Raw genomic sequence first — 24,429 nt, 5'->3', positions numbered from 1 at the left:
CTTCTGGTTAGGAGGCAAATTTATGCTACCGAGAAGAATTTGGTTTAATGCACCAACATCTTTTTTTCTGTTTGACAGTTGCCTGCATGTTTTGACGACTAGTCAGTACAAATATTTGGTTTTGACGACTAGTCAGTACAAAATATTTAATATTGAAATTTTGGAATTCCTTTTTACTGACTTTTCAACAAAACTTCAATATTATGGAAGTTCAGTGATGGCTACTACCGTAAGTCAGTAAAAATAAAATTTATTACTAAACATCAGTAATTTCAAACAAAAAAAGCAGAATATCCACAGAGAAACAAAATCTGTTCTCGTATCCGTGAATATCAGGCATGAACTCGTCAACAAGCAAAAATAGGCATCTGCACTGTTTTGATTTTGTATGAGATTTTGACGTTTACTGGCCTTGTTGTTTACAATTTTCATGAAAGAGTGAAAGGGAGAGGTACATTTTTGTGCAGAGCCCCATACACCGTGAACTACCATCATGTTGATATATACGCGTTGCCTAGTTCCGAGAACGTTCATGTCAAGGTATTTAGAAGGGAGGTAATTCGATATGTCAAATAGAGCATTCCGCCATATTGGAAAAAAGGTGACATCTGGCAGGTTTGTTATGCTTGATCAGGTCAGCAAGCCATGAAATTAAAAAAAAAGTGTTTCCTCTCAATCCATTTTGTTTTCGAAAACGCCAGTTCTGTTTTCAGTTTTAAATTCTCTGGAACGCTTCCAGGATACTGTACACACCCTGTATCATACCATTCACGAATACAAAAAAAAACTGCGGTTTAAGTGGATTTTCAATTGTCGCGTGAATCACACCGTCAGAATGTAGGTGCAGTAAAGGAAAAGTCAGTGTGGTTCAAAATACAACAGCGGGACAATTAAAGTGTTAATGAGTAAATTTGTGAATATTGGCAACCGGAATGCATTCGAAAAATTCAATTCCATTTTACTGAGTTATATATGCACTACATGCCGAATACTTTTAACTAAGCCATAACTAAGCGTATTACAGTTAATCGTGTGACCGGCACCTGTTCAGAGTGAGAACTAGCGCAGTGCATATTCGAAAAATTCATCGATCAAGTCGTATTTTATTGCTATCTGTCTGTTACGATCAAATTTCTTTGCTAAAAAGTAAGAACTCTGGTTAGTGTATGGTAGTGCCGATAATTTTAGAGCTCCTCATCCTTTGAATTCCACCGATGGTACGCGATACCGTGAAATTTCGGCGATTTTCCTCTTTCTATCGACAGACCTTTGCCATGTGTCTACGGGTAAGAGCCTTCATTTGCTCATGCGGTTCTTCTGGCTGGCCCCTGAAGGAAAGCAACTCTAAACTAGATTTTTTTAGTTTACAGAATTCATTTGACGTCTAAAAACAGCAAAATTAGACTTATATTTAAGATAATACTATCAAAGAACTTACTTGCAAATGTTTTGAGTTTTCCTTCTCATCATCAAATCATTACGACCAATAACAAACAATCCTATGGAAACGATAGCAACCACTAGAGGGGAAAATTACATCAACAAACTCGCCAGCTCACCGACTCGCCAGCTGTCATTTTCCACCCCCACATCCCGCATCCACTGACTGCTTAGATTGCTGTACCTTTCTTCAATATACCTTGGTTCATGTAAACATGATGGTAATTCACGGTGTATTTTTGACAGTTCACGTTTTCCAGAAGGGCATTTTTTTAATTATCGGACAGGTTTGGGCCGGAGGTTCTCCGATTTGCATGAAATTTTCACCAGAGGTAGAGCTCGTGGATACATGACCAAAAGTGAAATTCAAAAAAATTATAGTGGCCTATTTTCCCGGAAAACTCTAGATGAATTTTCACGATTATCCTATATACTTTAAACTTTAAAAATTCATATCTCCTGAACTATGCATCGTATAACAAAAGTCTTTTAATGAAATCGAAAGGAAATTTCCTCAGCAATCTATTAAAAATATAAAAAGAAAAACATTTCTCAGAAAATTTTTCACCATGGAAAAAATTGTCCGAAAAATAGCGGAAAAACTATCGTCTGTATCATGAAAAAATTTCAAAAGAATTTTTTTTGTTTCATCAATTCATACTCTAACTTTGGTCCATAGACGCCAAAGTGGTATCTTTTACCGTTTAGGCGACATAACTGAAAAATCGATGACCACCTGCACGCTTCCCATAGGAAAATGTGTTCTATTGTGGGCCTCATAACCGTGCGCTAACGGCGGTAGTAATTTACCCGCATTGTAAGTGTAACGCAGTAAACCATCCTTCCAGTTCCAAAAAAAAAAAAAACTATAATTTTTTTGAATTTCACTTTTGGTCATGTATCCACGAGCTCTACCTCTGGTGAAAATTTCATGCAAATCGGAGAACCTCCGGCCCAAATCGTCCGATAATAAAAAAAAATCCCCAGAACTCTTTTTTGAGCGTGCAGTATTTTCTGCGCTTTCTTTTTGTTTGATCATCAGTGTAATTGAACTCCTCTGTCTGTTGTTAAATTCCATTCAACCTATTTAATAAGGCAAGCAAAACAGAAATAAGTGCAGCAAATGATTTAATATTAGAAGTAGGTGCCATTTGGTGATAGAAATCAGTTCAAAGGGTGCCTGTTCTCATATTTCCAGTGAAAACATCATGCTCGTTAAGAGTTTGCAATTTGTATTTCATCGAAGTGAATCCGATTTGAATTCGACCAAAAGTTAACAGTAGTTCTGCCAGAGTGTTGCGGTCCACAGTCTTCCTAATCGTTTCTTCAAAGTTCAATTTTATCGTGAGAACCATGAACGCCATTTCCGAAGATTTTCTTAAAAACTCTTTCCGTGCAGTGACGATACACTGTTCAAAGGCGCGATCTACCATCTATCTGCAAAAAAACAATCATCCATCAATCTATCTTTTCCTTCCTCTGCGAAGCGTTTATCAAAACTTCGTCTGAGGAAAATCTCTCATCAATCATCGACACTCCGTTTTGCACTCAGTTTCCGTTCGAAATAATCCGACATCCGAAGTTCCCGCTGAGTAGTGGAAGCGTACCGAAAATTCTCACCATAGAGAGGTTGCATTGTTTAAAGCCCCGACTACACGGGGCTGCATTACGCCGCACTGCAACTCCAGTGCAACAATTGAACCACGATTTGCGAAACCCGACTCGGAGTGATGTGGAAAGGTCGTTTACACCTTTCACTTTTGTACTCGCCACCACCACCGTCATCATCTATCAGCGAAGCTCTCCCGAGCAAAGTGCACAAGATGTGCGTGTGGCGCAATCGCCAGGTACGGAATTTTGCAATGAAATCATCCCCGCCGCAGTGGACGTGATTTGAGATGATGACCGGGCGACTCTGGTCAATGACCATGGTCTGCGTTATGGGCACCAACGCTTGTTCAGTTTTCGCTCTGAAATTAGATGATATTCCCCCTGAAAGGCACAGTTACGCTGCCGTTATACACATAGTCTTGGCAAGTTAAATTTTATTGATTTTGACATACAGCACTAAATTATTTATTTTAACGTGGGATGGGTACACGCTTTGTAGACAGTCCCCCATAGTCACACCAGTGGCTTTTTACGCCCGTTTAGTTATACAGTATTGCCCATGAAAATGCGAAAATTGAACGTGATGTTAGCATACAGCAGCTGATAAGAGCTGAGATAAGTACTAGTGAACAATGGTACATGGTTTGTCGATGAGTTTCATAATAAAATAATCTAAGTATCTGTCGAGAAACTCCTTGAGGAGTGAAAATTTTTAAAGAAAACAAATCCTAATGAACTCCTTGAAGTTCTTAAACTTTGTTTCAATACCTGGAAGAACTCACACAGTAAATAATAGGTATTGAGCCACTGCTTAAGCTGGCGGGCTTCGTAGCCGTGCGGTTAGCGGCGTCAGTCGTTTAGGCGTATTGTGCTACGGAGTGTTGGTTCGATTCCCGCCCCAGTCGGAGAAAACTTTTCGTCAAACGAAAAATTCTTCATTGGTCGTTCCGTGTGTCTAATGTTAGTTAAGTTCAGTCTGTGCAGCCTATGGCTGAAGACGGTGTAAATCAGTGGTGCTCAAGCTGGAGCACGTTGCGGGCCAAATCGTGATTTTACATCAACGCAGCGGGCCGCATTGGGATATTTGAATCTGAGAGGTGCGGTCTCCAACATTTTGGTCATTTAATTTGAAGACAATTTTTTCTACCAGTGCTAACCGTTGTTTATTTGCTCGTCTCGCAGGAAACCATTTTTAAGATGCACACTTAAAATACTACACACAAAGCTTTTGCAGTTTGATGCAGGCAATAAGCTCAATAAATCAGCTGAATTAGATAGTTTCTGACCGTATGTTAGTTAAAAATATTTTTCACAAAAGTTCTGAAAAACTTACGCATCATTATACCAAGTAAACGTTTTTCCAACAGTTTATAGTTTTTGTGTCACATAAAATGTAGCACGATAGATTTCTTTCTAAAGATTTTCTCTTCTGTGAATAAAGGAGAGAAAATTCAAATTTTTCGGCATGTTTCCATCTCAGGACGTAAGATTACTTCGCTGACTAGCGTGAAAAATGGCAAAGAAACTTGTCACTTTTATTCGCAGAAGAGAAGATGGATGCAAAGAAATCGATTATGTTACATTAGGCCTCATTCAAGTACACACTTGATTTAATGATTCCAAATTCCCAAAACTCAGAATATGCAAATGAAATTTGCATAATGAAAATAGAGTGTTTTTCATATGAAACAAAATAAAAGGACTGATTTTATTTCTGAACTGAATTTCTCCTGCGCATAGGCCTATTCACATGACGTCTCAAATCAGCTGATCGGGAAGCACTTTGACAGTTATTCTATGAAAATGACAGGCCCGTGTTAGCACCGGTCCTCCACCGATGTAAACAAATGCATAGACGGATCTGTCACATGGAAAGGCCTATTAACCTTATTTTTTCTCATGGTAGCATTCATCGATAAATAATAAACAAACAATTGATTTCGATTAAAAAATATAGTTTAGCTTCTTTGCAACAACTTTTGCTCAAGAACTTATTTTAAAAACGCCATGTTCACAAATAAAATGTCGACCAATACTGTGAGAAAGGGTTGAAAAATTGTATTGGTTTTGTTTCTAAGAAAAGAATCAGAATGATTTGCAGATAAATTGTTTTGATTTTTATGAAATATTCTTCCTGTGAATACAAACATTGAAAATAATTAATTGTGAACGAAACAGATTCAGAATCAAGATCAATTCCAGATTTTTTTAATTATTATAAAAATATTCATATTTTTCAGCATTAAATCAGTTATTTGTCTGTTACATATGATAATATCATTTTTCCCAACGACGTATTTAACAAGAGATCCCAAAACATTTAAACAAGAACCACAAAAGTAATAATGACCAGTACGAGTTTTTCCCCATTTCTTTGGAAGTATTGGAAGTCCTTACTAAATGTTATGCACAATTGTAATTGTAGAATAAGAATTTTCTTCTTTTCTCCAAAATTGTTCCGCGGGCCGCATTCTTGGGCTCAGAGGGCCACATGCGGCCCGCGGGCCGCAGGATGAGCACCACTGGTGTAAATTGTCTTTCAAAAGCAATGCCTCTCATCAAATATCCAGACATATTCAGCCCTAGAAGAATCTCGATATCCTGTGGGAGTTCGTGAAGGAATTTCTAGATCGCTAAATGAATCGTAATATATAATTCTGAGGAATTTCTGACAGATTTTTAGATAAATTCCCTTCATGAACTCCTTGCAAGATGGCTGCAAACATTGACATTTTATGAGTAATGCCATTCAGACCATTAGCCACCACTCCCAGGTGGAAATCCCGTCTGTGCCCATGAGTTATGGTATCGTATTGATCCCTGGGGCAAATTTGACCAGCTTGGAATCGAATGACATTTCATCTCAAGGCTGCCAAAACTTTTCGTTCGGATCACAGACATTCAATGCACAATGGTCCGAACCGACATCTATCAACATATGATGTCTTCATAGAAGTTATTCGCAATTGAGTTTCTCATCTTCTAGGGAAAAAATAGGATAGAGTGGCCTTTATTTAAGTTTGAATATTGACTCAAACTTTTTTGTTTAAGGAAATTTGTGGCTGCGCTCTTGTGCAAACTTTTAGAAAATGTGATTTATAACAATAACTTTGTCGAAGACAGTTTTGATCTACCTCTTCATTTGAGTTAAGAAAATTGATTCTTATAGTTTTAACTTAGGGTGGACCCGAGAAGTAAGTTTTTTGTCTAACTTTTTTTTTTTTTTCAATTTAACGTGAATGTGAATTAGCACTTCATTTGCGCGCCATCGGAGTGATTTTATATTCCTGCTTATGCGTGTTGACGCTGAGATTGTTACTGCTCAGACAACCAGAATGTACGCATAATGAAATCACCTTTTGCGTTATGCGAAGCTTATATGTTCAAAGTTTCACGTATAAAATGTCGTGAAAAGGCCTTATACGTACAAAAGTGGAGGCGATATATGTGCATATTTTATATGATGAAACATAGCATGCAATGTGAGTGTGTAGATTTCATTGCGAACTTATCTACACTCCTCTGCGCCTAAATTAATGATAACAACGATTGATCCGATTTACTTTGTGCGTGTGTACGGGACAAAACGAAATGTACATATAAACTCAGAAAATAACGTATTATGCGAGAAAACTCATCGATCAAACGATTTCACCCACCATTTAGTGCGGATGTGATGCAATTTGTATGAGTAAACAACTTCATTCGTAGACTGTTATGCGACTTGTGGTTGTCAGGGTGTTCAGTTGAAAATGGATCAACAACTGGTGAGCTCGTTTTAAGCTTGTAATAACACATTTGTGTCAAGGCATGTATTTTTTATGTTGCCGCATTGATAGATATTTTTTTTAAACAGAGGTTACATGAATCGCATCACTTACCAAGGTGAATCCTGATCATGTAGCTTTTGAGCCCTCCCACTAACAAAACTCCTTACCGTGACAACCATGAAGATGCAGAGATACGGTCTTTAGTAACAATGGGTGTCACTCTAACATTCCTTCCCTTCCCCAATGACCGTAAGGACGTAGCCGGAGCCGTTATTGACATTACTAATTTTAGAGTCCTCGAAAATGAACCTTGAAGATGGTATGCTGCTCCCGAGCAACATCTATTGGTTCCCTGTGCAGTTTCGATTATTCTGGTCAATCACGGTTGCAACTACGAATTGTGCAGTCATCAATGCTTATGCTCGTGCTCATACTGTATTTTTAAAGTGAATTTTCTCAACTTTCAAAAATGACGCTCTCACAGTTTTTGCAGCAAAAGCTGCCCCCGCTAAAAGAAAAATTTCATCGAACCAACTCCTTGAGCTACGGACATCTAACACGGGTAGAAATCAGAATCCAAAAACAAGATTATAACTCATGATATCATGATTCCAGCGTATTTTCGTCTTATGAAAATACACCATGATTTGGACTCATGCTATCATGAGTCAGATTGCCGTAACGCAACACACGCGTAAGGTTTTTGTAGCTGATTGCTCAGAATCATGATTCAAATTCCAAAAATGCTGAGTCGCGCATCCGTTTATGATCGAAAAAAATAAAAAAAAAAATAGCATACACTGAGATTTGAGTCAAGAACCTTCCGATTGAGAGCCACGTACACTACCACTCAACCACTTCGTAATCTTGGATTATTAGTGATCGATACGAATGAGCTGAAGCAAAGTGCACCGCTTAGCGTTTTCACACTGGATGTTACGCTAATGAGGAATCATGGTTATGACTCCAGGAACCATGATTTGTGATCTTGATACTATGACCTAATCAATTTATGAATTTCATGATTTGTAAATCATGGTGAGCGGATCAGATTTTTATCCGTGAAAGATCTCAAACTTTTTCACTTAAATTTGCTTATAACTTCAAAATTCCAAGAATTTCAAACTTGCAGTGTTCAGCAAAAAACACATAATTACTTCCTCTAGAACTCTTCTGAAGACCACATTCACGTAAAACTGAAAACAAAGAAGTTAGACAAAAAATCTCCGCCCTAAGTTAAACATTCAGAATCAATTTATTCAGTTCCAACGAGAGTTAGGCCCAGATAGCCGTAGCGGTAAACGCGCAGCTATTCAGCAGGACCAAGCTGAGGGTCGTGGGTTCGAATCCCACCGGTCGAGTATCTTTTCGGGTTGGAAATTTTCTCGACTCCCAGGGTATAGAGTATCTTTGTACCTGCCACACGATATACACATGCAAAATGGTCATTGGCATAGTAAGCTCTCAGTTAATAACTGTGGAAGTGCTCATAAGAACACTGCGCTGAGAAGCAGGCTCTGTCCCAGTGGGGGACGTAACGCCAGAAAGAAGAAGAGAGTTAGATCAGAAGTGTTTTCTACAAAGTTGTTCAAAATAACATTTTGTAAAAGTTTACAGAAGAGCACAACCACAAATTTCATCAAACAAAATGTTTGACTCAAAATTGAAACTTAAATAAGGGCCACTCTATTCAACTTTTGTCTTTGAAAATGCAAAACTTAATTACGAAGTTCTCTGAAGCAGTGAATCAAATTGTCATCAAAATAGACGAAAAACAAACAACAAAGCAATCTCGCTCACAACCGTTTGTCCCAACTTTTGCAGATAGGTATACAATCAAAAGCATAATTGTCATGACAATCACAGGGCGCAACATTATTGCAAGCTTTTTAACGATTAACCAGTTATTTTAAATACAAATCCTAATTTGTTTCATGAATGCTGTTCGATAATGTGTCAATGTTTACCAACACGGAAAAAGTTCTTGAGAATTGCAATGCGAAGCCCAAAAAATCGCTCATTGTCATATTATGTTCAAGTGGTGATAAACTGATGTTGCGGAATAAAATTGTTGCAATATGAATAGGAGATGACAATGTCATGTTGCTGCGTGTTGGGTGACAATTGGTTCATTGCTCTGAAGACATCATACGTTTCAAATTGACGAGAATAGAGAAAACATTTTTTGCTGCTAAATTTTTGGTTCGGACCATTATGCAATGTTTTCTAATTTTTAAGACGTCTAATAATGATTTTAAACTTTTGCGTTACTGAAAAGGACGATTTGCATAAAATTACATATTCAATGTTTTCTACGGTGACAAATTCAATACCGTAAAACGGGGCAAGATTGATCAGCGGAGTAACATATATCGGAATATCCCTCCTTGTAAAAAGCAAAACTCGAATCAGTATTTATCGATGGAATATTGTCATGAGCATGAGCATGAGCATTGATGACCGTACAATTCGTAGTTGCTACTCCGTGATTGACAAGAATCATCGAAATTGTACAGGGAACCAACAGGCGTAGCTTGGGAGTAGCATGCCATCTTCAATGTACATTTTCGAGGACTCTGAAATTAGTAATGTCAATAACGGCGCCGGCCACGTCCTTATGGTCATCGTTACTAAAGACCGAGTATACCTCTGCATCTTCAAAGCTACATGATCAGGATTCACCTTGGTAAGTGATGCGATTCATGTAACCTCTGTTTAAAAACCCCAGCAACACACATGTTATAATTGAGTATTATCAACAGATATATAATCAAATTAAGTCATATATAAGTTGATAATACTCAATTATAACATGTGTGTTGCTTGGGAAGTTATCTATAAATGCGTCGACATTATAAAGATCGAACTATTCAAAGGTTTGAATCTCGAAATTTTATAAAACATGAATAAGCACTTATGTCAACACTTAAAGTGACGAACTATTCATAGTTTGTTCAACAAATTCATAAAAAATACATGTTATGATACAAATGTGTTATTACAAGCATGAAACAAGCTCACCAATTGGTATTCCATCCTCGACTGAACAGTTATAATCGCAGCGTCAACACGTATAAGCAGGAATATAAATTAAGTCCGATGGTGCGCGAATGAAGTGCTAACTGAAAAACAAAAACACTCCGAGCGCGCGAAAAATGAATCGGACAGCTTGAGTCTTCGTAAAGCACTGGGAAAACGAACGAAGCCAGCGAAAACACACTTCGAGCGTGCGAAAATGAATCGGACTGCTTGAGTCTGCGCAAAGCACTCTATTTATCGATGGAATATTTTCAATGCATAAAGTGATGTAACCAAGGACAATGCAATTTTTACTAAATATGGCATTACTGAAAATCATTCCGTTGCCAATATTTTCATAAGCACCGTTTTGACTCATATTACGAACACTTAAGGCCAACAGTGACTTCAAAAGCATCTGATAGGCATAAAATAGCTGATATAGATGAAAATTTTCATTTCTTCGCAAAGTCTAACCGTTAGATGTTGGGTGTACTGATAAAAATGTTTATTTAAACTTGTTTAGTATTGTTTTTACGTAAATGTTTGGAACAACATTTTGACTCAAATGCCGAACACTGCGTTCATTCTGTCTCATATTCCGAACACCTTGATTCAAATTCCGAACAGCACGAATAAATCGTATTCAAATGAATAATTTCGAGAATAAATTTATCTGAGCTAGTTTATGTGGTCTTGAGCTAGAGAACCATCACTACTTCCGAGGTATAAAATTGATTTGAAGACGTTAAAATTGAATTCCAATTGACTGCCATTTCCTGGTAATTTGTTGACATATTTCAGCGAAATATTTCAACCTAATCGCCTTACAAAAACCGAGTGTTCGGAATATGAGTCTGTTCGGAATTTGAGATAAAACGGTATTTTTAATTCAGGAAATTTGACGAGTTACTATGAAGAATGCTTACATGGGTGATCAATGTTACCCTATATCAGCAAAATGGTCAAAAATGTTATGCAATTTTTTAAACATTCTTAGAATTTTCGAAGATCAAGATGCAGTATATACCTAGCAACGAGAGATGTGTGCCAGTACTTGTTTTAAAAATTTTAAATATGCAAGAAAACAATACAATACAAAGCGTTGAGTATGGATGAGCATCTAATTCTTCCGAAGTAGGTGTGCTTTGCAAAAAAGGAGCACGTGATTATTGACTTGAAATCAAACTCAGGTTTACTTCTGCATCCAAGAGTCCTCTCGTGGCTGTGCCCTATCTAGTGAACAGGGAGTTGTGATTCTCATCGAGAAGACGTGTAACTTTTTCGCAAATTTCACATGAATGTTTAGTTTTACGGAAGTTGTTCAAACTTCCACTTCTAAATTGACACTTATATTGAGCTGTTCGGTAATCCAATCCGCATGGTTATTAAATTAATTAACTCATTACGCGTGGTAAAGATGGACAAATTATGGGTGAAATTATGAAAAAAATCCACGTGCTCGGCTGGGATTTGAACCCAGGACTCTTGTATGCTAGACGAGCGCTTTACCAACTAAGCTACCGAGCCACTTGGTGACCCAATAACTGAGTTGGTTACAAGTTTTAGAATTCAAATCCCTACAGACCACGCGGACCCCTTTCACAACCAATATCCATCCATCTCATGTACCTACACACGCGGAACGAGCGAATTTTTTTCATAATTTCACCCATAATTTGTCCATCTTTACCACGCGTAATGAGTTAATTAATTCCACTTCTAGTCGTAAGGGATAAATCATAATCAAAAAGTATGTTGTGTAAGTCTAAGTTTGACCTACTTAACTGCCGTGAATCGCAAGTCAGTCCCATCTCTATAAAGTAGGTATTAAGAAAATCTGCTGTGAAGTTTACAAATTCGTTTTCCATACGAATATTCAAAAAATTCCAGAGGATTGAAACATGTTCAAATCTTAATGGAACTTCCTCTATTCGCTTTTTACTATGATATCTTCCCGAGAAAACTATAAAGTTGATCATAACATGGTTTATTCTTGTGTTACACGGTGCGAAAATCTGTAGTGAGACTGATATGCTGTTACTTTTCATTATGGGACAATTTGACTTGCTGTTTTTTTTTCTATTTTTTCCGAACAAATCATATTATCTCATTAGTGCATCTGAAGGAGCATTGGAAGATATGTTGAAAACTGAGCTCATCTCAGTTTTGACAGAAATGCAGATGGGTCAGACTTGCGATTCCCGGCATTTAACTAATTAAAAAAAAACTAGTGTTAAATCTGCCTACTTCTAGGCGTATTATGTGGATCGTCAATGTAAATTTTAGCATGATAAAATTTATAAATTGTAAGAGCTTCGTCACCTTTTTCGGATTCGGGGGACTGAAATTTAGTGATACCTCCCTAACTCGATGGTCCCTTTAATATCGAGTTATGGAGAGTTGATTTTATTAAATGGTAATCACTTTCGGTGTTATTCTCAATTTAAGATTTTTATTATTATTATTTTATCAAAAATAAATTACGCAGGATGAAAAAAGTTATGTTTAGTTAATTACCAATAAATAAGTTAAAACGAATTTAGTGCTATACTATTTTCCACTAGAGTTTTTAGAGTTTTAGAGACATTCTTTGACAAATACGCGTATTCCGACATCTTCAGTGTCGTATATTAGACTCAACTTCCAATCTGTACTCGTCACAGAAAACAGTTGAGGTCATAATACGCGTATCTGTCAAAGGATACAACCTCTAGTGAAATTAAAATGTTAAAAAGTACTAAATTCGGGTTTCATTTATTGATCAGCGAAGTTGTCGAACTTAGTTTGATAATATCTGGAATCTCCATCCAGATATAACAGAAAGTTCTAAAACATTGATCAATTTGGTTTACGGTACTCTGTTATGTTTCGAAGCGTGGACCGAACATAGCTACGTAATGATTGATTGCTGAAGCAAACCAAACAAAATATTGCCGTAAAGTGTTTGAATGGTTCGTTGGCGAGCTCGGTTGAATGCGCGATAAAGAAAGCTCGTTTTCACATTCATTATCGCACTTGTACGCTCGCTCTCGCGTCGAGTCTCGAGCTTGAAGCGCACCTCAAGTCTCGTTTACTGACCTATAAATGATAATATTTTTCCAGCTTTTCACTCGCCGTTCGTTTTCATTCGACAACTGTGCGTCTCGATCATCGAGACGAGGATGATGCGTACCTGTTCTCGTGTTGATGGGACTGCTGCAGTGTTTATTCCATAAAAGAAGCCAAAGACCCGGGATCCACTGGAGGAGCAGGTTTTTTCTTTACTTCCACACGCAATCTCGTTTGTTCCGCTTCTTATTTCTGTTTCGGTTTTCTTCGTTTGGCTTAACTTGTCCTAAGTACGTTTTGTGTTTGTTGTTGTGCCTGTTTCTTTTTTTCCAATCCAATCTCGGAATTCCGTTTGCTTTGGTTAGTTTCACTTTTACTTCAAGATCACCTCTGCCTTCTTCGTCTTCGTGGTCGCTCTGCGGTCACAAGTCGTCGTCTTCGTTGTCGATCGTCCCTCGATCGTTCTCGCGTAAATTCCCTTCGGATTGTGTTTCTTTCACTTTCGGTCACACAACACATTCACCACATTGGTCGCTGCTGACTTTGCCACAAACACCTCCTCATTTGCATAGAGCATAATTTCTGCGCTCTTCTGAAGGGGAACCCCCCGGGGGTCCAATTTGAATATCAACTTCACAACACTGGAAGGCGAAGGGCGAAGCTTTTTCACTCTCACTCTCACATACATAAATCACCTTTCAGCACTGGGGCCAACTTTGTTTCCCGCAAAGACTTCTGCGATCACCACTTTTCCGATTGCATAAAATTTTCACAAATTTTCAGTTACCACTTAAGTGAATTTCCGTCTCAACCTGACACGTATGCGTCGCCTCTTACGTCTCACGTGTCGCCACTTGGCGGTCTCGTTGCGCTCATCTTTCTCTTTTTTTTCCTCAGGTGAAAATATTTTCTTCTTTCCCTTGACGACTATTTGAACGATTCGTCGATCGATCGCTCACACTGTGTGAGTGTAAATTTACAGGAATTTACTGTTCCCCCATCGCACACGACGATAGTGGCGACCAAATTGGGCCCGAAGAGAAATGCTTGCGCGGGGGTCTCTCTTCCTCACAACACCCCCTTTCTGCTTCTTCTTCTTTCGTTCACGAAAGCTCCTCACTCATACACACCTGAGCAATAAAAAATAACTCGCGATCGCGACTTGCCTCGATGGAACAAGTAGAGAGCGTTGAAATGAGTAAAAAACCCGAGAAAAAAAACAAGTAAACCGACCAGCAACAGAGCCCCGGGTAGATAGATCCGATTTCTCCGGGTGGTAAAAGCTAACTGACTCAAGCGGAGCCAAAAGAAGGAGGAAAAGCCAACATGATAGCGCAGCAGAGACAGACGACCTCGACTCGGCTCGCGGTTCGCTCCGAAGACGACGACGACGAAGACGTTGATCCTGTCCTGCTGAAGCGCAGCGCCGTGCACGTAATATGTGAGTGATGCAGCGCCGCGTCAGAGTCTTGTGAGTCTTGTGCAGCAGCAGCCCGTAACCAAAACGGAAAGGTGGATATGCTTTCTTCTTCTGTAAATGGTATTTTCTTGCAAGCATGCGGGTTTGGGAGACTGTTGGTGCGAGCACCAACGGTATGGTTAGATTGATCGCTGGCTATGCGGTCAAAATTGTGTGATTTAAACATGATTCAGTGTTTTTTTTTATTATGCAATTTAGTTTTGTAGTCGCAATTCTGTATGAATTTCTTAGAAATTCATGCTTCTGCGCCACACAGTATTTTTTAGTTTTCTACTAAATATTGTCTGCAAAACTTTTCGCTCCAAAATGCCATATGCTTTCCGGTCAATCATTAAAATAGCGACGTTTTCTGCTCGTAAAGATCCACTGGAAGCATCAGCGTTTCATATAGGGAGAATTTTGTGTCGATTTGCTAATTGCGAGACCTAAGCTGGTTACGTAATTTCTAACAGGTCTTATTTGCAGCCACAACATGTCAGTCAACTTTATTCGCATATTTTTTACATGTCACAATGGAACACTTTGTAAACAAATTCTTTAACAACTTAACACTCATCCCCATAAAGCACTACCTCAACATCAACACCACTTGGCCTACCTCAACGCAACTATGCACTTATTTTCGGCAGAATTAATCATAAAGAATATCATTGTCTTCCTTTTTTTCTAGAAGCACCCTTCCATTGCCACGTGATCGATTTGAATGAGGACGATGTCATCCACTAAGCTAATGAGCATTCCTACTTTGTTGAATCCGTCTGAAGTTACAAACGAGGTGGGACCTCCAAACACTTTATTTCAAACTATCCAGCGTTGCACGTATCAGCCAAATTAATTTCGTCGGAAAACCATAATCAGAAATCACCTGTCTCAACTCCTTTCTTCTTGAGTGTGCAATGTTTACTCTCTATCAGACGCGAATGACCAAGAGTAGTTAAAGCGTCTTTAATAATAAAAAAAAGTTTACTCTCGCAATTTTTCATAGGATCATTCGCAAGTTTAACATCCGGTCAGTTGTTGAGCGGCCGTGGAAATCAGACTGCTGTTCTCCGATGAAAGAATCCTCGAGGTCTCAATTTGTTAAATAAGTTGTTAAACAAGAAGATGAAAATAGATTCTCAACATCTGAGACGTCGTTACGTAATAAATTGATGACGCACTTAGCGTAACGGCTCTTCCGTATACAAATAGCTAGTAAGGTAATTACTTGATACTTGATGGGTTACAGTTCGCTACGATGAATATACGTCGAATTTATGGGTCTTCTCCATTGGGCTAGTTCCTGGGCCAATCCCTTCGATCTGAACGTTAAGTTTTCCTCAATTCCAAAAAGCCATTGTGTGCGCGGCCTACAACGAAGTCGGCGGTCTCGTCCGGGTTCTCTGTTGAATATTATCTTTGCTTGTCGTCCTTCCAAACTTTTTATGATACAAACATCATACTAAGGGGCGAACTTAAACTTTTGCATGATGACTTGAATGACTTTTTTTTATTTTGAATGCTTTTCATATTTTTCCGCCAAAATTTGGTGAGTGTTTTTCAAAGAATATAAGATTACGATTCTAATAACGCATTTATTATAAATTTTGGTCAATCCAATGCTGAGGAAATTAGCCATGGTTTTTCAGTATGTTCAGTGTGAAAAATGTCACAACCTTAAGTAAAAATTTAGAATACAAAATTCAAAAAAATATTTTCGGAAATAATACCTACGAAGTGAGAATAACCTCATAGAGAGTTTCAATTGGACGTGTAATCACAGAGATGGGCAAAACACTTTTGTATTTTTTAAGGAGGTAAACCCAAACTTTTGCACGGGGGTGTATACATGTATTGTGATTTAGAAACACCAGCAGTGAAGGACTTGCCATATCGTACGGTTCCTCTTCATTTATATTGAGATTTCCGTCTGGTGGTTTGATTTTCAAAGGCTCGCCGCGGGCTATTGTAGAAGAATGAAAGATTCTTCTTCGTGATTCGGTATCTACGATTTCCTCATCTAGTCCGTGAACTGCCTGCCCATTTCGCACCCTATATAGTATTATGGTTCTAGCGGTTGCTAGAACATACCCGAGCAGGTGGAAAAAGCTGACCAAGATCTTTTTTTTGTTCGAAAATAATAAATTGGTGGGCTTCGTGGCCTTGCGGTTAGCGGCGTCAGTCGTTTAGCCGTATTGTGCCACGAAGCGTGGGTTCGATTCCCGCTCCAGTAGGTGGAAACTTTTCGTCAAATGTAAAATTCATCACTGGGCTACTGGGTCTTCTGTGTTGTCCGTTGCCTAATGTTCGTGATTGTTCAGTCTGTGCAGCCTTTGGCTGAAGACGGTGTAAATTGTCTTTCTTTTCTTTTTATTACTGACGATCATAATCAGCTATTGGTTTGTTGGAGATAAGAGATGAAAGATCAAAATTAATATGGAGAAGTATTGAACAATATCTTATTAAGATATTATAAGATCAAAACAATATCTGGCAAACTCTTGATTGACCAACAAATCAATATCAAAATATGATCTGACAGATGGCGAAGAATAAAAAATAATCAAAAAGCCAACAATCAGGATCGAACCCTCGACCTTCAGATCTATACGCCGAAGAGCTACCCATACGGCTACGCCTCGCCGATGGAAGATCAGGAAAATAAGAGCATCAGGTTTTTCGCTTTCTGAGACTTCTTTTTGCTTCTAGTCGTTGCCCCGACGTCTCACTGTTCAGTTCGGTCATTTTGTGTTTTGTTCCATGTCAAAGAACTAATTTTGATCTTGTTTACATATTTCCAGATGTTGAGCTATATCGCTGAGATTTATAAAATTTTCGAACATTTTTGTCAATATCAAATTGAGATATGCGATCATGATTTGTTCTTTTCGAGATGTGATTTTGATTTTTCCGTCTGCCCGGGTACGAATGAGCGTAGAATAAGTTAGAGATAAAATATATCGATAGATATAGATTTCACTGTTAACCCCTGTACCGGCAGCTTCACTTTTTCACCACAAAAAATATTCAAACAGCGATAACTTTTTTGTTTTTCGATGATTTTGCACCATTTTTTCACAAGTCCTAAAAAAACTCTTTAATTTCAAGAATCTGTGTCGATATTGATCGTTGGTTATCTGGTTCCGGAGATATTCCAAAATTTCTTGGGGGACTGATGTTTCTCCATAACCCACGTAAATATCTCAGGCTACAGATTTTTTCTCATGTCCGATCAGCTACCGTTAGAATACCTGTCGTAAAATTAGGAGCAAATCTAGGATGAACGTCTGAAGAAACTCTTGAAAAAATACTTAATAAACATCTTAGAATATATTGGAAAGATTTTTAGAAGTAATCACTAGGAAATTTCTCGGAAGAATTTTTATGTTTTTTTCAAAAGAAATCATTGGAACAATCTTTTTAATTTGTTATAGAAATGTTTCTAGAGAATTTTGAGAGATATACTGGAAGAATAGCAGCAACAATTTCAGATAAAATTTCTGTTGCAAATCAAGGATTAATTTTAGGAACAAATCTTTGAATAATTCCTGTGGCAAATTCTAGTTCTACTTTTGAAAGCACATGACTTCCCAGGTAACCAATAAGCACTTAAAACAGCATTTATTTAGCAGTATATGCGCCTTTACTTCAGGTCATTTAATGCTAGCAAGCTGTGTATGCGCCTTAAATGCTACCAAAATGGAGGGGACGGACCTGGTGTAGTGGTTAGAACACTCGCCTCTCACGCCGAGGACCTGGGATCGAATCCCATCCCCGACATAGTCACTTATGACGTAAAAAGTTATAGTGACGACTTCCTTCGGAAGGGAAGTAAAGCCGTTGGTCCCGAGATGAACTAGCCCAGGGCTAAAAATCTCGTTAATAAAGTCAAATCAATCAGCTACCAAAATGCAGGTTTTGGCCCGATACATGGCTGCTTAAATGCTAAGCCTTCAGAAATTTCATATCCGGCTGTCAAAAATGATAACGTCTAAAACGTAACGCTCACTTGGAGCAAAACAAAAAATATATCTTTCTCTCGTTCCCCTCCTTCCATCTCTCGTACTCCACTCTCTCTGTCTTCTCTTAATACTTTTGTCTTTGTCTCATATCGTCGCTATTCCTATTCCAACATGTTTGTTGATACTCGTTTTTTTGTCATTCCACTGGGATTCGAACCTAAGACACTACGATTGATGAGTGGAGATTGGTGGAACGCCGCGCTACAAGATAAGCTACAAATTAAAAGGTAATGCGCGAAGGTTTTTTGCAATACTTAAACTTTGATTGTAGAGGATTTCATTCCTGGTTAGAAAACATTTGCAGTTTGGGCGATTGAATGAAATAGGTGTTTACGTGAGAAGGATCTTTCATCTGTTGGTTCAATCTATCATAAGACGGATTCCATGTCAAATCGGTCAGTCACAGAACTCGACCATCTTCGATTTGGATTAAATTTTGCACATGTTTTTGGTATAGTAGAATAAGTGCTTTCCATAGAAAAATTGATCATTTTGACTCAAGTGTAACTTTTGAAAATGGCCTATAAACTTTTGTATGCATCTTATTTGAAAAATTATAACTCCAAAACTGTTGATTTTAGAGAAAAATGTTCTATAAAGAAATTGTAGTGAACCGATAGGACTATAAGAAAAAAATATACACTAAAAAAATATTTTATTAATTTTCATAGAATAACCAAAAAAAACTTGAATTTTAAATTACACAAAAACCCCATTTTTAATATTTTTTAAATATATTTTGCATTAAACTCGATATAATTCGAAAACGGCTACTTCTAGAGAAATTATTCTAATAATCATTATGGCTTAGAATCATTTCAAGATGCTTACTGTATCATCAGAACGTATTTATTTTGACAAAAAATTAAAATTTTGAGAATCGACCAAAAGTTGTTCTTAGAGAATCTTTTTTATTAAAAATTTTTCCATCATGAAACTTTGTCGTAAACATCTTTTTACTATCAAGATTATATGATGAAAATTTAAAAAAAATATTAAAAATCTGGTTTTTGTGTAATTTAAAATTTAAGTTTTATTTTTGATTTTTTCATGAAAATAAATAAAATATTTTTTCGGTGTATATTTTTTTCTTATAGTCCAAACGGTTCACTACAACTTTTTCATAGAACATTTTTCCCTAAAATCAACAGTTTCGGAGTTATAATTCTTCAAATAAGTTGCATGCAAAAATTTATAGGCCGTTTTCAAAAGTTACACTTGAGTCAAAATGATCATTTTTTCTATGGAAAACACTTATTCTACCATACCAAAAACATGTGCAAAATTTAATCCAAATCGAAGACTATCGAGCACGATTTTTATATTTTTCGACTCATTCTGGATGGAATTCGTCATAAGTGGATAGTAGAAAAAGAGAGAAGGAATGGTGTTGGGTCGATCGATAGTGTTGGGCATGAACGAGACGCTCATGTAGGCCACCGGCATACCCTCTCTTGTCATTCTAGAAGATCGTAAGAAATGGACGTAGAAAAAGTTACGCTTATTTCCTTGCTTTTGTTTACAATTTAACCAAGCTGAAGAAATAAGAACACAAATGTACCAAATGTAGAAAAGTAATTTGAATATTATAATGAATCCAACATAAATCCACTGCATACGGGATTTTGCCCTTCTCTTATTTCAAAGAAATTAAAATAGTTTCAACAATTCTCTCTGCGTGATTTACACAAATTTTACAAAATTTACACAAACACATGTATTAGATTTGAATTTGATTCAGTGATCATAATATTCTCTTTTACTATTCAAATGTTGTTTCATCATCTATCATAAAGTTATGTTTTTATGATTTCTCTTGAAAGGCGGGAAAGGGTGTCCCTGTTTGCCAGCGAGAGAGATGACAGTATGGTAGCTTACGAAAACATTCACCTCTCTTAGCAGTTTCGTGGCAGTATACAAGCAATTGAAATGTTCGAAAATCGAAACATGTTGTGCATTTGGAATGCTGATTAAAAGTCAACAACTTTTAAATGGCAGTCTATTTGCTATTTTAAGGCAGCTAAGCAATCTGCTGTATTAAGGCAGTTTTGGAATGGCATATGGAATGCAATTGAAAGACTGATTTACGGCTTATTCAAATGCTTGTTGGTAACCTGGGTATTAGACTGGCCCAGCTTAGTATGGGAGAAAATTGAAGTTGTTTAATTCCACGGGGCACCCTCCACAATTATTCCTTAGAGTTAGAAGAAGACTTCCTGAAAGTTTCAGCTCATTTGGTCGTTCCATGAGCTGGCGCATTTGAATTGAAGTTAATGTGGGATTATCAGCTCAAACATATGGGATTTAGCGCATCATCTAATGTTTGGTTCAGGAAAATCGTTGATCGCGTTCAATTGCACCCAGAATGTCAAAACACTACTTGATACCATAGCAAACAATATTGTAGAAGGTTGTATCATGATTAAAATTGATAAAGTTGGTGTTTTAACTATTTGAAGTAGATTTGCTAAGCTCATGCTATACTGCTTTGTATTTCCTCAACATAGCCACTAAGCGCATCATAGCCACCTATGACGCTGGGCGAGCTGCTGCACAAGGTGTATGCCTATATGTGACTGTACGGGAGGCTGATCTAAGCCTAACTTTCAATAACTGAAATGTTAATAAAAACGAGCTTAGATCTAGATACAACCTTTTGCAATTATGTTCATTAGGGTATCAACTAGTGTATTTGTCATTCTAGGCTCAATTGAACGCGATCAACTAGTATACGGAACGAAATAGTGACAGTGAGAATTGACCCTCTCAATATATTTGGAACGCATATTCCATACAAACTTCAAATTGAATGCGCCAGTTGGTGGAGCAACCAATCGAGTTGAAATTTTGTGAGCGCTTTTTTCTTACCCTAAGGCACATATCTAGGGGGTGCCCCGTTGAGTTTAACGACATTTTTGTTTTAGGGCCAGGCTACTGGGTATGGAGGAAATTCTGGAAAAATTAATGGTGGATTACCTAAAAAAAATGTTTGGATAAATTGTCGAAAGAATCCCTAGAAGAATATTTGAAAAAATAAATTATTGATTAGGCTTTACAAGAATCCCTTAATGCATTTTCAGAGGTCTTCAGAGGATCCAGAGGTCTTCGGAAAATCCCCCAAGGAATTTCGGAATATCTCTGGATACTGATGTCCAATGATCAATGTTGACACAGATTCTTAAACTAGAAAAGTTTTTTGAGAACTCGTGAATAAATGGTGCAAAAATACAGAGAAACAAAAAAGTTATCGTGATTTGAATTTCTTTCTTGCGGTAAAAAATGAAGCTGTTGGTAGAGAGGTTAACAAACTGCTGCGTAAACATTGCAAAATATTCTAAACTCAATTAAATTTATTTTTAGTCAACTAACATATAGTTAATTTTTGACGTTTGACTTTTGTAAATTCAATAAAAAAATATAGTTGTTAACAACTATATGGTACAATAATTTTGAAGAATATATTGTAAAATCAACAATATATATATAGTTATCTCTAAAACAGCCTAAACTTTTATTTTATTCGACCGGACAAAAGATTACGAACACTATATATTGTTCTCCGTGTTATTGCCTTCAGTCAGGCTTTGGAAAATTTAACGATCATTGACACACGAGCCATAATTTCATCCCATTTATCCGCCTGCATTCATACAAAACATATGATATTTATCGTTCGTTGAAGACAACGAGCACTGAACGAAAACAAGCAGACACACACCGCCCACTGTTTGGTCCCAATCACTGTGTGTCAACACTTGTAACAATCGCTGACCCACTCTCATTCTGATCAAGAAACAGAGGCGAATATTTTGTTTTTTTCTGAGCTATGTTTGCATTGACCACCCTCAATAGTCCAATAGATTATAAAAGGGATGTTAAAGGCTGCATTACCAGAACATATGAAAGTTATTACCTACCAATTTTATGCAAAACGTAAATCACCCGAACGGCTCGAAACTGTTGCAGTCTGTGAGAGTCGCTGCTCTTGAACGCTTTTGTGCCACGTAAGAAACGAGAGAATGAATGTTTACATTCATAGGGCTCTCCGAATGCGATGTGCCACGAACTACAGTCGGGTCTCCTATTAAACGCATTCCTATAACGTGCACTCCTATTACGCTCACTCCTATTAGACACACCAGAACGTAATAGGAGACCCAGGGCTTATGGGATTTCATCACTTTGGGGGTGTCGTTGAATATCTCGTATGCCAAAAGAGAAAGCACAGTACTGTCTTCGGCGAAGTTTCAGTGCTAAGTACGATCTACCTTGAGGAGTTGAGGATCATCCTTGAGAACTACGCCGGTAGGGGCGCACAAAATTTTGAAACTTTCGGCTCAAATAATGTTAGCCCTTGTAATACTGAGCAACTTTACCGAAGACGCCATCTTTCTAAGTGGTCCGGCTACTGAGCTATGCGCAAAACAAAAATTCTTTGCTCACTAGCGCCGCCTAGTGGCAAAATTTCGAAACTTTCGGCTCAAATAATGTTAGCTCTTGTGATTTTGAGCAACTTTGCCGAAGACGCCATCTTTCTAAGCGGTCAGGCTACTGAGCTATGCGCAAAACAAAAATTCTTTGCTCACTAGCGCCGCCTAGTGGCAAAATTTCGAAACTTTCGGCTCAAATAATGTTAGCCTTTGTAATACTGATCAACTTTGCCGAAGACGCCATCTTTCTAAGTGGTCAGGCAACTGAGCTATCCGCCAAACAAAAATTATTTGCTCACTAGAGCCGCCTTGTGGCAAAATTTCGAAACTTTCGGCTCAAATAATGTTAGCCCTTGTAATACTGAGCAACTTTGCCGAAGACGCCATCTTTCTAAGTGGTCCGGCTACTGAGCTATGCGCAAAACAAAAATTCTTTGCTCACTAGCGCCGCCTAGTGGCAAAATTTCGAAACTTTCGGCTCAAATAATGTTAGCCTTTGTGATACTGAGCAACTTTGTCGAAGACGCCATCTTTCTAAGTGGTCAGGCAACTGAGCTATCCGCGAAACAAAAATTATTTGCTCACTAGAGCCGCCTTGTGGCAAAATTTCGAAACTTTCGGCTCAAATAATGTTAGCCCTTGTGATACTGAGCAACTTTGTCGAAGACGCCATCTTTCTAAGTGGTCAGGCAAATGAGCTATGCGCAAAACAAAAATTCCATGCCCACTAGCGCCGCCTTGTGGCGTAATTCCCTATCAGAATTACCACCGCATGTCAGCCCTTGAGCTACTGAACAATTCTTCCGAAGACACCAACCTTCCAAAACATCAGGATCTAGAGATATCATATGTTACAAAATTTTGCATTCTTATCCCTCATGGTTCATATAATCCAAATCAGAAAAAGCGCCCCTACCGGCCAAGTTCTCAACTAAAAAGATGATCCTCAACTCCTAAAGGTAGATCGTTCTTAGCACTAAAACTTCGCCGAAGACAGTACTGTGCTATCTCTTTTTGCATACGAGATATTCAACGACACCCCCAAAGTGATGAAATCCCATAAGCCCTGGGTCTTCTATAACGTAGATTCCGATAAAAATGACATGTGTTATTTTTGGTGACTAGATCGCCTCTAAACGACTAAACGATTTGCCAAATTTCAGCTTTTTATTCTATCAAAAAGTCATATAAATAATTAAGTTTACGCAAAAAATTTGCTCTCTTGCACTAATAGTCGCCGTCGTCTTCCAGTACGGATGGAAGCAGTTTTTAAAATGGATGTATAAAAATGAAGAAAAGTCCCAGAGATGTTCTTTATGCTTCATTCGAAAGATATTAATTGCTGATTTGAGGGAAAAATGTTAAAGCTAAGAATTTGTGTACGCCCAGTATGAGGGTACGATGCGCACACATTTCAATTATTGTATGAATCGAATACCGACTGATTCAGCTTATAGTCTCGGTTATTACGACAAGACTAAAAAGGTCCCTCTTATTATTAACCTATCTGTCGTTAACACTAAATATGATGAAACTTCTGATGCTGCACATAAATTTTCGATTTTTCTTTCGTGCTGGTTATATTAGAAGAAAATGACGGAAAAATAAATAAAAATGTATCTCCTTCA

The 24,429-nt window shown here is 37.7% G+C and overlaps 1 protein-coding gene across 4 annotated transcripts in view; it reads right to left on the bottom strand.

The window, feature by feature from the left end:
* LOC5571268 overlaps positions 1-14,259 on the bottom strand; it is a 113,867-nt gene extending 99,608 nt beyond the window's left edge. For 2 of the 4 annotated variants that reach the window (XM_021840222.1, XM_001653516.2), the window contains exon 1: positions 13,015-14,258. The gene's annotated coding sequence lies outside the window, so the exon portion shown is untranslated. Of the gene's footprint in view, positions 1-13,014 lie in introns of all 4 variants that reach the window. The other 2 variants (XM_021840225.1, XM_021840224.1) reach the window with 2 other exon arrangements.
* Between the last annotated feature and the right edge of the window lie 10,170 nt (positions 14,260-24,429).

The sequence above is a fragment of the Aedes aegypti genome, chromosome 2, assembly GCF_002204515.2.
Source record: "Aedes aegypti strain LVP_AGWG chromosome 2, AaegL5.0 Primary Assembly, whole genome shotgun sequence".
Classification (NCBI taxonomy): domain Eukaryota; kingdom Metazoa; phylum Arthropoda; class Insecta; order Diptera; family Culicidae; genus Aedes; species Aedes aegypti.
Note: the sequence above shows the minus strand (reverse complement) of the source record. Positions and strands in the feature narration are given on the sequence as shown.